Source organism: Leopardus geoffroyi, chromosome B2 (assembly GCF_018350155.1).
Source record: "Leopardus geoffroyi isolate Oge1 chromosome B2, O.geoffroyi_Oge1_pat1.0, whole genome shotgun sequence".
Classification (NCBI taxonomy): Eukaryota; Metazoa; Chordata; class Mammalia; order Carnivora; family Felidae; genus Leopardus; species Leopardus geoffroyi.
Window position 1 is genome coordinate 100,651,267 of NC_059332.1, and position 15,310 is coordinate 100,666,576.

General features: G+C 48.3%; 1 protein-coding gene across 2 annotated transcripts in view; it reads right to left on the reverse strand.

The window, feature by feature from the left end:
• TRAF3IP2 (TRAF3 interacting protein 2) overlaps window positions 1-4,476 on the reverse strand; it is a 44,544-nt gene extending 40,068 nt beyond the window's left edge. Inside the window, exons 1-2 of one of the 2 annotated variants that reach the window (XM_045499303.1) lie at window positions 3,763-4,476; window positions 88-216 (exon numbers count right to left, since the gene is read on the reverse strand). The gene's annotated coding sequence lies outside the window, so the exon portion shown is untranslated. The remainder of the gene's footprint in view (window positions 1-87; window positions 217-3,762) is intronic. The other variant, XM_045499302.1, reaches the window with a different exon arrangement.
• Window positions 4,477-15,310: the final 10,834 nt, after the last annotated feature.

A 15,310-nucleotide genomic window follows, 5' to 3' on the forward strand; every position in this document is an offset into this window, starting at 1 on the left:
GCATGACCTGACCTGATTTGAAGTTCACTCTGGAACTGTTCTGAGCCGCTGAGCAAGGAGACCATGGACTAGTGGGAATGGACTGACCCGGCTATGTTGTTAGTTGGTGATAAACATTTGGAGAGCAACCTCAAACCAGCCCAGGTTTTTGTTTGTTTTGCTCCGGATAAGGTTTCTCTCAGCACATATCTGTGATTCTTAATTTCAGTCCAAGCCCTAGAGTGAAGACGAAGGGAAAAATCAGGAGAGGAAGCTGAAGGGATAGGACATAAGAAAGGGGAATGGAAGAGGAGAGACACAAGGAAAGAGGGGATAACTTGAAGGACATTTAAAACAATTTGCCTTTTGTTAGTGTAGGAGAGAGACTTATTTGTGATTTTTATGTATTACTGAATACGAGAAAGGGCAGTTGGAAGGGAAGAAAAAGAATGAATACAGTGAAAGGCGAGAGTGTTGTAGGTAAGCTGGTGAGCCAGGAAGAGCCTGGACGACAGCACCGAGGAGGAAGGCAGATGGGAGATGGCAGGGAGACCTAATGACCCTGGGAGGGGAAGAAGGAAAAACACTGGGATCCCAGGGCGGGAAAACAATGAGGCAGAAAAGAGCCAAGTTTTCCTCATCGCTGAGGGACCTGCCAAGATCCCAGCCAGCCTCGGTGTTCAGGGTGGAAGGAATGGGGACACGCAGGCTGGGGGCGGCAGTCAGTTCCATCACTCCCAAATCGCTCCACCTCGGCTGCCTGGTCAGGGAGCCAACCCAAAGTGGCACAACTCTCCGGTTCAGCCGGTACATGAAAGGCCCCCCCACCTCCTCGGCCAGGGTACAACTTGTGGCCTCCGGGAAGGTCTAGATGCATGCACGCACGCACGCACAGAGCGACACGAGCGGCCAGGCATCGAAGTACATGTGGGCTAGTAGAGGCCTGCTGGTGAAGAGACGCAAAGAATGTCGGGGGGAGAAAGGACAGCTGGGGTTTCATGAACTAAAAATATCTTGGTGACAACGCACTTAGAAGAAACGGGAGAGGCCCAAGGGGAGAGCTTCTTGATTCCAATCCTCAGATGCTTTCTCACGAAAGGCCGGCAGGATTGTTTTGATAAGGAAATGTGGTCAAACATCAGGGGTCATTTCATTGGATCTGAAAGGAATATAAAGTTTAATGTGCCTCATCTGTGCCCTTGCCCCCTCCCCCAAACAGTTGCCTGCAATTGTTACATATTGTTATGGGCTAATCTAAAACTTCCTGCTGCAGAAAAATGGTTGGATTCAGGGTATTTCTGAGATTTCGATTCTGTGCAGGGTAGAACAGATTTCATTTAGACAAACTACCCACATAATCTATCTTTCTGAATGCCTGTTAAAGAATGCCTGCAAATTGAACTACCTTGTATTTTCAGAGCGTTTGAAAGTCACTAACTCCTTAACCCTGAGAGAAACAAGCTTCAACACTTTCTGTCTTTGCACCCTCCAAGAGTCAGTATCCCTGAGTTAGGATGATGGTTCATCCATGCTGGTTCACTGCCCTGACTGCACTCCCTAGTCAGCCCACCACACACAGTGAGCAGAGGCACCACACTGTTTCATGACTGCCATCAAAAAATGACTTGGAGGGGCGCCTGGGTGGCTCAGTCGGTTAAGCGTCCGACTTCAGCCCGGGTCACGATCTCGCGGTCTGCGAGTTCGAGCCCTGCGTCGGGCTCTGGGCTGATGGCTCAGAGCCTGGAGCCTGCTTCCGATTCTGTGTCTCCCTCTCTCTCTGCCCCTCCCCTGTTCATGCTCTGTCTCAAAAATAAACGTTAAAAAAAAAAATTAAAAAAAAAATGACTTGGAGCTGTAACTCCAGATTAAGAATGGCTACGGGTGGTCTTTCTGGGTAAAAGCAGGGCTGGCGGCTGAGAACAGTTAGCCTCATTTCAGATAATGGTGCTTCACCCTTCGAAATTAGAATCAGTAATTCATCACAGGTGAAACATCTTGAAATTCCTGCCCTCTCATCCCGGGGGGCATAGAGAGGGCCATCTAAGAACGTGACAATGACTACACCAGGGCCTTTCCACAGAATCAGTTTAGCAATACTGAAAGCACTGAGTCAGCCCATCCCCATCAGCCAGGGCCTGTTGGAACGGTAGTGACAAAAAATAATTGCCCAGAGAAATAATAATAATAACAACAACAACAACAATAATAATAAAGTAGTGGTTTGGAAAAGGTTAAGGATCCTGTGTCTGCCATCTAATGTGTCCAATCATAGCCATCACCCTTACATGCTATTAGGATGTACTTCATAGCTTCCTTTCACCTCCCATTAAAGGCCCCACATGCAGCGATTATTGGTCTAGCCCAGGAGTGGTTTTCAGCTCCAGCTAAGTCAGTAATGCAACCTTCTGGAGCCAGGCTGGTCTGCCAGTTCTCTGGCCTGCCATGAATCTGTGGGCAAGTGCATAGGACAGTTCTTCCTGAGTAACCCAAATGGGACATGAACTAATTTAAGAAACCCCGTTTTATGTAACTAGAGCCAATAAAAACGCCTAAATTCCCGGCAGCCTCCCGCAGAGCCACGTGGCTGCCCAGCTTCCCCCAGCCTTTGGCCCTGACTGAGGCTTTTACCTTGTGCTTTGAGAACAGGTGAGTGAAACAGAAGTCAAAGCAGCTTATGTGATAAAAGCTTGAGCACCTATGAGGTGTTTGACAGTCTACTTGTGCTAAGGGGTAGAAAAGGATTAAGAAACAAAGTCCTTTTCCTCAAGGAACTAACCATCTAGTAGCAGGAGGTAAAATTCATATGTTTGAATAGTCAGTAAACAAAGTAAGTCTTCCAAGATCACCCATTACGGCTAGCCCTCTGGGGACTCCCATTTTCCTAGCTTTATTTTGTGAGAAGGGAATTTAGACAAAATCATGTTAGTTCACCCCCCACACACATTTTATTGATGAAGAAATCCAGTCCTAGGGAAACCAAAGTGATTGCTTAAGCCACAAAGCCAGCAAGGAATGGAGTGAGGACTTGAAACGGACTTTCTTGTCCTTCTTTTTTATTATTTATTCGGTCTCTCCCCCCGCCCCCCATTAAAATTGCCCTATTCTAAGAGACCATCTTGAACTTGAAAGTCACATGAAACTTGATGAGCTTCTAAGATCGAATAATAGCATTTCTCTCCTTGTTTTCTGTGCCAGCAAACGTCTGGGTTGCTCCGGAGGGGTGGGGGGGCTGTGGGAGAGCGCTGGGAAGGCAGCCGGGAGCCAGCGCAGAGCTGAGCTGAACTTCCTGGCCCACGAATATGGGGTTGATCTTTTCCCTGCATGAAACAAGGATCGAGAAAACTGGGAGTTTTCCTTCCATCTTTGCCACTGACGTGTCCCGGGGCTGGAAGCCAATGACTTAATTTTTGCCATCCCTGGCTCCCTCCTTGGAGAAGTGAGGCTGGATTCTTAACCGAAACTTGTGGGACACGAAGTACTCAAACAAATGGTTCCCAGACAGCTCCGAGAAAACACCCGTGTGTGCGCTTTCCACCCCTCAGAGAGTTAATCTCCTCTCGCCTGTCTGAAATACTAAACCACCAGCACTTTCTGGCAGCCAGATACTTAGGTGTCATTTTCTCAGCCCCAGCCGGTCTCTACACGAACAGGTTACAAAGGTGGGGAGTGGAGGGTGGGGGGAAAGTAAGGCAGAACATTTCAGCGAAGGCGAAAACTGCTTTTGGAAAATGGGTCAGCAGCTAAAAAGTAAGGCCAGGCAGGCGACAGCTCTGAACGACTTACCTTAGCACCACCACGGACAGACGGACCGGCCGACGGGGTGGTCGTGCTCTCTCCTTCTCACACTCCACCTTGGGTCGCTCCCGCCTCCCTCCTCCCTCTCCAGGCCCAGGTAAGCGGTCGAACAAGCTCTGAAGCAGGAAGTGGAAGTTGTATGCAAATTTCTACGGAGGCTAGGAAGCCTCTGCCGAGAAAATCTCCCTGTGGGCAGTGAATCAACAGCTGAGAAGTCACTTTATTTCTTAAAACAGAAACCTCCTTCATTCACTAGAAAAGGCCACTGAATGACCAATTGGGGTGCATTTTTGTTTCCACCACCCAGCTAAGTAACTGCGGAGGAATGTCCGCACTGCCCTGGACCTCGGTGCTACTGCAGCGCCCTAGCCCTAGACAAGGTGTCTGGAGGGGGGATTGGATTTGGGTGTTAAGATTGGTTATTCATTAGCTGCTCCAAAAGAGGAGATTAGGGGCAGATAGCGGGGTGGAGTGTGAGTCAAGAGCTTCTTACTATCTCTGTTTAAATGTCAGCATTTGCTGCCCTTGCTCATGTGGGGGCAGGACTCACTGCCTATCCCCATGTGAGCGTGCGTGCGCGCGCGCACACACGTGCGTGCACACGAGCACAAGTATGCATGCACTGTCCTCCTTTGGCTGCGTTTTTCATGACCTCAAGTTTATTTCCTCTCCTTCCTTCTCCTTGTTTAATCCATAGACTGGAGAATTTATTGTCAAAGGAAGCACATGATGGGAGCTGTGGCCACTAGAGCTCTGGAGTCGGAGGGATGTGGGTGTGAACTCAGTTCCGCCACTGGCCGACTGGGCACCACAGCCAGGTGCCTGGGCAGGCACACTGTGCTCCTGGTGCTGGCCTTGCCTGCCCATTGAAGAGGCCCAAGGGTCAGCACCCGCTGCCAGCCATCTTTCCACCCTTGTGCAGGGGACAGGTCCCAGAGCATCCCCATCCACACTGCCAGGTTCTGCTCAAGTAGGTCACATGAAGTGGGTTGCTCTATACTCTGCAAGCAAAGGAAACACGACTTGTTTTTAAAATAACGTACAACAGGTTGCATATATTTTGGTATATCCTTGTGATGGAATACTATGCAGCTGTGAAAAATAATAAATATGTATGTATCTATTTCTACATTCTAACATGCAAAAGTGACTATATTATTTATTAACATGATCTCATCTTTGTCAATATATATGGCAGATAAACACGTGTACATTCATATATAGATTCATGCTTGTTCACTGCTGGTTGGCCCTGACACCTGCCCGGAACATAGTGAGCAACCATTCTATATGCGTCAGATGAATAAATCATAAATGTCTGGAAGAACGCATCCAAACTGTTGAGTGGTTTTCAGCCCCCCAGGAATGAGATTGAGGGCAATGAGTGAGAACGGAGGACTCATATACTATTTACACATATGGGCTGTTTGATTCTTTTTTTCCACAAACATATTTTTCAAAAAAAAAATTGTACTTGCTACCTTAGCCTTGGACTTTCTGCCTCAAAATTACTATAATAATAATTTTTTTTTTTTTTTTTTTTTTTTTTTTTAGTTTAGAGAAAAATAGTATTCTCTGTGCAGCAGCTGGTACCAGGATACTTTGAAAAAGCTATCTGTGTTAGGAGAGGAGGACAGAGAAGAAAAGAATGCCAAGGGGAGGAAATAAGAAGGAGAGCAAAGAAGGGGGCAGGGTGAAAAATAGTTTTCATTTCTCTTAGGTCCCTTACATGGATTGGGAAAAAGCCTGGAAGATGCTTCTGTCAAGTACTACCTTTGGAATACAACTCATCGGGAAGAACAGGGAGAATCTTTTTTTCCATGGCTCGCACCGACTGTTTCCCCAGCCATGAGGCCTAAGGGCCCTGTAGGAAGATAACCAAGTGCTGTAGTGCTGCTTTGAATTGCTGTCAGCCGGGCCTTCCTCCCGTCTCCATTTATCCTGAACAGAAAGTCAGCCACTTGCTGGAATAGGTTAACGGTTCCTACCCGGGAGCCTTCACGGAGGCCCCTACTGCAAAGCAGCATGGGAACGTAAACTGTTTAGAACGGGAGAAACTCCTGTCTAAATGTGCTGGAGGCGGTTACAGTGAAATGTGGATGCAGGGGAGGTGTCAGGGAGTCTGGAAAATGAGCACCTCTGGCCCCCAGGGGTCCCCACTGGTGTTCTCACTCTAGCACAGACACCCTTTTAGCTGCCATCACAGGAGAGGGGCGCTTCACTGAGAACCCACCATTCACCGCCTATCAGCACATTTAATCCTCCAACAGTCCTGAGAGAGGCATCGACTGTCATTCCCGCTTTACCTTTGAGGAATCCGAGGCTCAGAGACACTGAGTAACTTCTCCATGTTCACACAGCTAGTCTGTGGAAAAGAATTCTGGAACTCTCCCACTCCAGGTGGATGTTATTTCTTGCCCCTTCTTGCCGTGTTGTGGTCTGTCCTTCCTACATGCTTGGGTGAACACGGGTAACTTGCTTCCTTCGCACAACTCTCGACAGCACTCAAGAAGGAAAAAGGGTGTAGACAATAAAAGGGTGGAGCTGCGATTGCCAGTTACGTGAGGCCACGTGTGTCCACAGCGCTGGCTGCTGTGTATGTGCTAGGCAGAGGAGCCAAAATACGGGTCAGCTCTCACCCTCCCGTTAAATGTCTAGGAGGGGAGGATTTGTGTTTGCCAGCTTCTAGCGTTGCTCAGTATTCTTGCAAAACACATAATTAGATGAAAGTCGGCTGGCTCTCTCCTCCTCTGTAAACAAAACAAAACAAAGCCATTTGGATCTGATGTTCAGAAACTCTCCATTCTACGGTATTTAAAAAAATTTTTTTTTTAATGTTTATTTATTTTTGAGACAGAGACAGAGGATGAACGGGGGAGGGGCAGAGAGAGGGGGAGACACAGAATCGGAAGCAGGCTCCAGGCTCTGAGCCATCAGCCCAGAGCTCGACCCAGGGCTTGAACTCACGGACCGTGAGATGGTGACCTGAGCTGAAGTCAGACGCGCAACCGACTGAGCCACCCAGGCGCCCCTCCATTCTATGGTATTAATCCACGAGAAGAAGGGGAAAAGGAAAAGATTCATTCCTTGGACAAGCCTTGATTTTCCATTTTTAAATGGTATGATTTCGAGTGCTGGAAGGGCAGAGCGAATTTCCCTGAGGACGGCCCTCGTTCGGAGGGTCCCTGGCACTCACACTCTGCTGGCTGACAAGTCTGTGGCATGGCCGTTAAGACCGATGGCAGCAGGAGCAGAAACGCCCAGAAACGCCCAGGCTCCCAGGGTCTAGTCCTGTTCCCCTGCGTATTCCGGTCCCCCAACCTTTGGTGAGCATTTGCCTCATTCAGACACGCACGAGGTGCTAGGCATGCAAACCGAAGGATTCTCAGCATGTTCTCGTGTGTCTGTCAGAAGCAAAAACTGAAGAAACAGGGCAGCTCCAAATCAACCGGCCAGCAAAACAAAGCTGCAGAGTCATCTGGCTGCTGCTTCTCCACTGCTTGGGCGGGCTGCTTCTAGCCCGGAGGGACTGCCAGACCCAGGCAGATGCCAGAATCCATCCATCACTAGCTCTTCCACGCCCCCCCGCCCCCTCCACTGAGCTCCTTGAGACTGCCCTACCAGTCCGGAGCTCCTTCCTTCTTGCTGAGTTCCCCTCCGGAACCGTTTCCTGTTCTGTCAGCAGATCCATCCAGAACCGGGCAAAGAGGTCGTGGTCACACTGACTCTCACAAGGGAAGGGTTTTGCTCTCAAGCTTCTTTCTTTCCAAGAGGCAGATTTAAGCATCTCGTTCCACTACCAGGGGCTACTGGGGACAGCAGCTTCGGTCAAGCTACAAAAGGTCCTGTCCTACCATGTCCCAGAAAGATGGGTGCCTGTTCACCTTCCAGTTGTATACTTAAAAGGAGGCACTCCAAAGCCAAAGATTATCTACCCCGAGGTGATTCTCCTCATGGTCCACTGGAACCCAAGGTTGTTGGCAGCTTCTCTTGCTAAAAATACGAGTAAGTCCTATCACGCTGGGGTCCCGTTACTACCACTGCGATAATAATACCACCACAGTAACTGCAGACACCCAGGCGCCCCGATTAGCTGCCATTTGTTGAGTAGCTACATTGTGCCCAGTGATTTTCATTATCTGTATAATGAAGTAGAGAAATGTGTTCACCGGAATTCCAGACAGCTGCTCTCAAAGAGAGAAAAGCAGATAGAGACCAGATTCTGCTTTCTATGGAGGCTGAACGCAGCAGAGCAAGTCATATGAGAGAGGAATGTTTGGAAAGGGACGGTGAGAAAGTAGCTTGAGCCCAACAGAGGAAGTGAAGACACAGCAGTTTGGCAGTGAGGAGGTTTCTGTGGAGCAGTGTGGCAGGGAGAGAGCGGGAGGGATCCCTGTGCCCCTTCAAGAACATCTATGATAAACTATGTTATTCTCGGGGCGCCTGGGTGGCGCAGTCGGTTAAGCGCCCGACTTCAGCCAGGTCACGATCTCGCGGTCCGTGAGTTCGAGCCCCGCGTCGGGCTCTGGGCTGATGGCTCAGAGCCTGGAGCCTGTTTCCGATTCTGTGTCTCCCTCTCTCTCTGCCCCTCCCCCGTTCATGCTCTGTCTCTCTCTGTCCCAAAAATGGATAAACGTTGAAAAAAAAAATTAAAAAAAAAAAAACAACTATGTTATTCTCCAAGTATTCTCTAGCTTGACGTACTCAATTGTCTGGCTGTTGGTCATGTCCGTGGGCAGCTTTGTGTGAGTTTACATTTAATAATGAGGATGTTTACAAGAAGAAGAAGGAGAAGAAAGAGGAGGAGGAGGAGCGGGAGGGGCAGGAGGAAGAGGAAAGAAATTAAGTGTTGGTGAGAATGTGGAGAAATTGGAACCTCATGCACCGTTGGGGGGAATGTAAAATGGTGCAGCCACTGTGGAAAACAGTAGGGTGGTTCCTCAAAAAATTAAAAAATACCATTACCACGTGATCTAGCAATTCTTCTGGGTGTCAAAAGAATTGAAAACAGGGTCCTGAAGAGATATTTGCGCATCCATGTTCCTAACAACATTAGTCACGATAGTCAAAAGGTGGAAACGACACAGTGTCCATCAGTGGACGAGTGGATAAACAAAGCGTGGTATATCCATACAATGGACTACTAGTCAACCTTAAAAAGGAAAGAAATCCTGACATGCGCTACAACATGGGTGTACCCGGAAGACATTATGCTAACTGACATAAGCCAGTCATAAAAGGACAAATACTATACAACTCCACTTACTATAAGCCACCTAGAACGGTCAGATTCATAGGGACAGAAATTAGAAAGGTGGTAGTTAGGGGCCGGGCAGAGGGGGAATGGGGAAGTCATCGTTCAGTGGGTACAGACTTCCAGTGTTGCAAGCTGAAAAGAGTTCTAGAAGACGGATGGTGGTGATGGCTGCACAAAAATGTGCATGTACTAACTGTCACTGCATTGCACACTTAAAAATGGCTACAATGGCAAATTTTATCTTCTGTGTATTTCACCACACTAAAATATAAGATAAAGTAAAAAATTCCTCAAGCAGTCCTGCACAATGGGTTTTTTTAGCCTCCTTTTACAGGTGAGGAAATTAAGGTGCAGAGAAATTAAGCAGCTTCCTGGTGCCACACAAACAGACTCATCTCCCCTCTGTGCCCTTTTCTTTCTCTGGACTACCTTTCGGCTCCCCCTAACTGTCCTTATTCTCTCTTCTGCCTTTCCCTCATCAAAAGGTGCTCTCAGGAAAAAAACCTGATCACTCATTTATACCTAAGTTACATGGCGTGAATTTAAATCAGTGTGCTACCTCTCTGAGGGGTGCTTGCATTTTAAGCCTCATCACCCTCTATGAAATGAAAGCCTTTGTTCCGTATTAAAGGAATTTCAAGCATCAGGGAGCAAGCAGGGAGGATCTGGAGTGCGGTGGTGGCAGGCAGGGCAGCCACAACCCAAAGAAACACATTAAGTGGAAACTTTAGGCACAAAGTTAGAAGGGAGATATATTTTATGGACAGACTGATCTTTCAAGGCTCCACAAAGATGTGAGAGGTGAATACAAGGGAGGGAGGCAGACGATTCATGTTAAACCCTCCCCTTTGGGCAAACTTGCTTGCCTGACTTCCAGACTCTAGTCTTATTTGGTACCAGAATTGTGCACAGCCTTGAAAAGAGAAGACAGAGGGTTGATTTTTCTCGGGGCATCATTTCCCTGACAGTTCTCGATGCCTCTTCTCTTCTTGTTAGATTGTGAAATTCTGGTCTAATGCAGCCAGGTAAAGCAGCTGGAGATCTCCGTCCGAAGAATCTGAGCAATCATTCCTTTTGTGTCCAGAATGCACTCAATGCACACGTGAACGTAGTGTGTTGTACCGAACCTAACACAAATCATGTGGACGCAAAAGCCTGTCTCCCGGGTACTCATGGCCTGACTGGAAATTTCCAGGGAGAAGTCCTCACACCAATAGCATCCAGGTTAAGAGCCTGGCCTCTGATTCAGGCTTCTGGTCTGGGTCCCCACTCCATGGCCTGCCAGTTGTGTGACCTTAGGGAAGTTTCTTGACTTCTGTGTACCTTAGTTTCTTAATCTGTGTAATGGGAACAGTAAGGCAACTCTTTCACAGGTGATCGAGGCTTCAAATATAGCAGTTCTGGTGGCTGTCTTTGTGTGGAGAAAACATTTCTCATCCAAGGGGATGAAACCTCTCCCTCAGCACAGACCTTGGTGAGTGAGGACCAGGGTAGGTTTTTGCCCCACTGCCTCCCCAGCCAGACACAAATGGCACAACTGTGCCCTGCAGCCCCGGGGGGTGTGGGGGGGGGGAGGTTATCATGAAGATTAGATTAAATGATCTGTGTAGAGGGTCTGGCACTGTGCTCAATAAATATCAGCTGCTATTGTGATAATAAATATTAGCTATTAAATAAATGCATAACTCCATTAGGATCAGTTATCAGTCAATACCGTAAGGGGAAAAACAACATAGCACATAATATAAATAGTCATATGTAGTGGTAAGAGGTACTTTTATGCTAACAATTGAATAAGAGCGTATTGTCTGTCAGAGAATTGACTACAGATCAGAGAATGCAACCACATGTGAGGATCCAGTTGAAGAAAAACCAAAGGCCGAACCACATACCTGGTGAGGGGTTTTGTCTGCCCCGCTCTGTTCTGGGGACCGACCGACTACATCACCTCTCAGGCCGCCTGAAAGCAGAATTGTCTTCGCTCTCCAAGCTTGCTGCCTTGACGCTCAGGCCTTCCCGGCAGAGAAGAAAACTAAGGATTCTTTTCATTTAAAAGGTCTTCCCTTTCAGCTTTGCCTACTTGGCAGGATGCATGTGGAAGTAAGCGTAAACAGGAGTAGGGATACTATCTATAAGAAAGATGTTTTTAGAATTGCATCTTCAAGGGCGCCTGGGTGGCTCAGTCGGTTAAGCGGCCGACTTCACCTCAGGTCATGATCTCGAGGTCCGTGATTTCGAGCCCCGCGTCGGGCTCTGTGCTGACAGCTCAGAGCCTGGAGCCTGTTTCAGATTCTGTGTCTCCCTCTCCCTCTGCCCCTCCCCTGTTCATGCTCTGTCTCTCTCTGTCTCAAAAATAAATAAATATTTAAAAAAAATTAAAAAAATAGAATTGCATCTTCAAGACAATAAAGTCACGAAATTTTATGTGTGTGTGTGTGTGTGTGTGAGACAGAGAGGGAGAGAGAGGGAGGTTGATTTCATTTTTAGATTAAGCCAAAACACAAAAGAAACCCAAACCCTACAACCTTTTTGTCCTGTGATTTAGTCTGTTCTCATGAGCTCCCATTCCACTAAAGAGTCAGGGAAAAACTTTATACTTCCAGTCAGAGTAATTCAATCTCCGTTCTGTCTCTCTTTGGCAAGTATTCAGTCTTTTGGCATTTCTCCCTCTTTCTCTTCAAGATAGGGTCTAGAGGTAGAGGAAACCCTGTGTCTTCATAGTAGTGGGGCGGGGCCTCAGGCCCATGTTGGACTTTCCTGTTCCCTGTGGAAAGAGTCTTTCCTCACTGAGCACCTTGCTCTTACCTGAAGATGAAGACAATGCCTGACAAGCAAGTTCCCTTTTAACGCTCACCTTGGCTTTCCTGGAAGGGCAAGCTGACTTGTTCTCCCCCTTCTCTCGGAGACTCTCTTAAGAAAATGGACCCAATTTCGGTCCAACCCAACTGGGTTGTTGATGTTCGTAGCAGTGGCTGAGAGTGAATCCCAATATCCAGTCCCTTCTTCTGCCGCAGTAACTAGAATCTTTAGTTGGGCAAATGGCTACCCAGAAAAAAACCTACATTACTAGCCTTCCCTGCAGGTAGGTATGGCCATGTGGACTAAGTTCTGATCAATGAGGTACCAGAAGTGTCATGCCCTTTGAGTGACACTTCTTTCCTCTTCTTTCCCCTTATCATTGGCTAGACCATGGATTCAGTGGGGGGGGGGGGGGGGGGGGGGCGGGGCAAGCTGTTGGGGACTGTGTGTGGTTGACAGTACCACTCCAAGAATGGTAGAGCAACAAGATGGAAGTAGTCTGGGTCCCTGATAACACCAGAACCTATATTCTAGGTATGAAATATTATATGACTTTGACTTTGATTTGCCTTATTGGGATTTTCCCACTAAAATTGTATCTCAACTCCCATCCCCCTCAACAGCCTCAGGTGGGGGGGGGACAGATTTTCTTTGAGAATTGTGGCCATTTCCATTATTAGTAATCTCAAGAAGAGTTCAGCCGTGGAAAGGATTTGAGGACTGAGATTGGCCTTGGACCAGAATCAGCTCTTTCTCTCTTGGGGCCTCTTGAATAGGGCTAGGACCCTGGATGGAGAGCACGTCTTCTGTGGGGAGGTAAGCTAATCTATGGGAGAAAGTTGCACACTGAGACTCCCTGAATAGGGGCTAGTTCTAAGTTGGAAACAGACAAGCAAAGGGGATCTTGCCTCTAACTGGCACCTGAGACTGACAAGGTAGCTAGAACCACGAGACCCTGACAATCCATAAGATCACCTTTCGCTCTCTCTCGCTCTCTTACTCTCTGTGTGTGTGTCACACACACACACACACACGTGCACATACACGTGGTGGAAATGTCAGCAATTCTGGAGAAATCTTAGGCCCTTTGAAAAAGCTTAATTTCCAGCAACTGGTGGCTCTCAAGCCTTCACACTTTGAATCTTTTAAGAGAAGTATTCCTGAGGCACCTGGCTGGCTCAGCTGGTAAAGCATGCAACTCTTGATCTCGGGTTTGGAAGTCTGAGCCCCACATTGGCTGTGGAAATTACTTAAAAACACGATCTCTGGGGCGCCTGGGTGGCGCAGTCGGTTAAGCGTCCGACTTCAGCCAGGTCACGATCTCGCGGTCCGTGAGTTCGAGCCCCGCGTCGGGCTCTGGGCTGATGGCTCAGAGCCTGGAGCCTGTTTCCGATTCTGTGTCTCCCTCTCTCTCTGCCCCTCCCCCGTTCATGCTCTGTCTCTCTCTGTCCCAAAAATAAATAAACGTTGGAAAAAAAAATTAAAAAAAAAAAAACAACCACGGTCTTTAAAAAATAAATAATAAAAGAAGTATTACCTGAAGAATTTGGGTGAGAGGCAGAAGGCTGTTGCTACTAACACCTGGGAAAGAGGTGATGTTTGTCTGCAACCTCTTTTCACTAATCGATTCCCTTCGTGGGTTCCGGGTGCTCTCCTTTCAAAATGCCATCGTCCCAAGACACTCCTTGCACAGAGAGGGCTGCTGACCATTGTGTCACACACCTTCTAGCCTCCCAGTATTATTGCCACCAGACCCTTTGCCCTCCTTGAGCCGTTCCTGCCCCAAATCTGGCCAAGTCCCTGCCCTCCAGGGCGCCCCCGGTTCATGAGGCAAATATGGAGTAGGAAACGGAAGGAAGCTGAGGCCACTTGCCCAAATCCACAAGGCTAGTGGGTGGTGGGGCTGGGATTTTAATCCATGCGGTCCAACTCCAGGCTCTGGGCTCTTTGCCATAAGTCCTCCAGACTTGAGAGCTCATCCTTCCTTTAACAAATAAAAGTAAGTCCATCTCCCACATCCCGTGGGAAGTCCCACGCCTCCCCAACATTTCCAAGGCTTCCTGGGCAGTCAGGGTTGAGTTATATTCTCCTGCTCATTCCCACTTAAATTGCTGATCCCTTCCAGTCCTTGCCAGCAGCTGCTGGCTTCTCTCCCTGTCCTTCACTCAGTGCAAGAGTGCTGTCTCTCTCCCTGATTCCCCAAAGCACACCCAAGCCAAAACCGGTGTGTTAAACCCGCCCTTAAGGACTGGGGGTGTTTGGTGGTAACAGAGGGTTGCCATACCACAGCAGAGCTGAGGGAAGAGCTGTAAATTCATAACGGGGCATGACTGTTTGCAGGCTCACCCCTGTACCTCCAGGGACGGGGCAAGAGCCCTGCTCTTACCCCTCTCCCATGTTCTTCCTAATGCCGGCTCCTCCGAGGGGCCTCATGTGTGGCCACCCTGGTGCCTAATGAAACTCTGTACCACCCCCTTGGAGAACAGGACTCATGAGATCAGGGAGTTCCACGGTCCCAAAGTAGGGTTGAGGCTTGGTGTGGACACACCCGTCGGCCCCAAGCAGGTGTGCTGGTTGGGGTAGGTGCTTGAGAGTTGACTCATCTCTTCTTAACTCTGTCCTCAGTGCTATCACACCAGTGGCCTCAAAAATCGGCTGTGGTGTGGTAGGAATACGTAGACAATAAAAACTGGCAAACTGTCAACTTTCAAACCCTACAACTCAGTTTTTTCTTTTCTCCTGGAAAGTCTGTTTGTCAGTATACCACTGGTCCATGGATACCTCGTGCAAGCACAGGGCAACAGCCAGAAAAAGGCCAGGGCAGAACCCTCTACAGCAGTGGTTCTCGGATTTTGCTACATGTCAGAATCACCTGCAAGCTTTCATGGTAGGCTGTCAAAACTTTAAAAAGTCTTCCAGGAGGGGCGCCTGGGTGGTTCAGTCGGTTGAGCCTCAGACTTCAGCTCAGGTCATGATCTCGCGGTTCGTGAGTTCGAGCCCCACATCGGGCTCGCTGCTGCTGTCAGTACAGAGCCCGCTTCGGATCCTCTGTCCCTCTCTCTTTCTGCCCACCCCTGCTCTCTCTCCCTCGAAAATGAATAAACATAAAAAAAAAAAAAAGCTCTCTAGGTAATTTCAACGTACAGCCAAAGTTGCAGACCAATGCTCTAAAACACCTCTTATCAACATTTAGTGTACAGGTAAATTGCCTGGGAATCTTTCAAGTGGCAGTTTCTGGTTCAGTAAGTCTATGGCGAGGCCTGGGGTTCTGCATTTCTAACAAGCTCTTAGGGCGCTGCCAATGCTGCTATTTGTGGGTCACAATTTGTAAAGCAAGGCTCTAAAGCGGAGGGCCCAGGCCTGGTGCTGCTACTCCCAGGACGCTTAGCTTTGCCTGCCCTGGAGAATTTCTCACTTGGAGTTACCTTCCTCCATAAGCCTTAAACTTAGCCATTTTGGGGGCCTGTTCTGCCCCCTTTC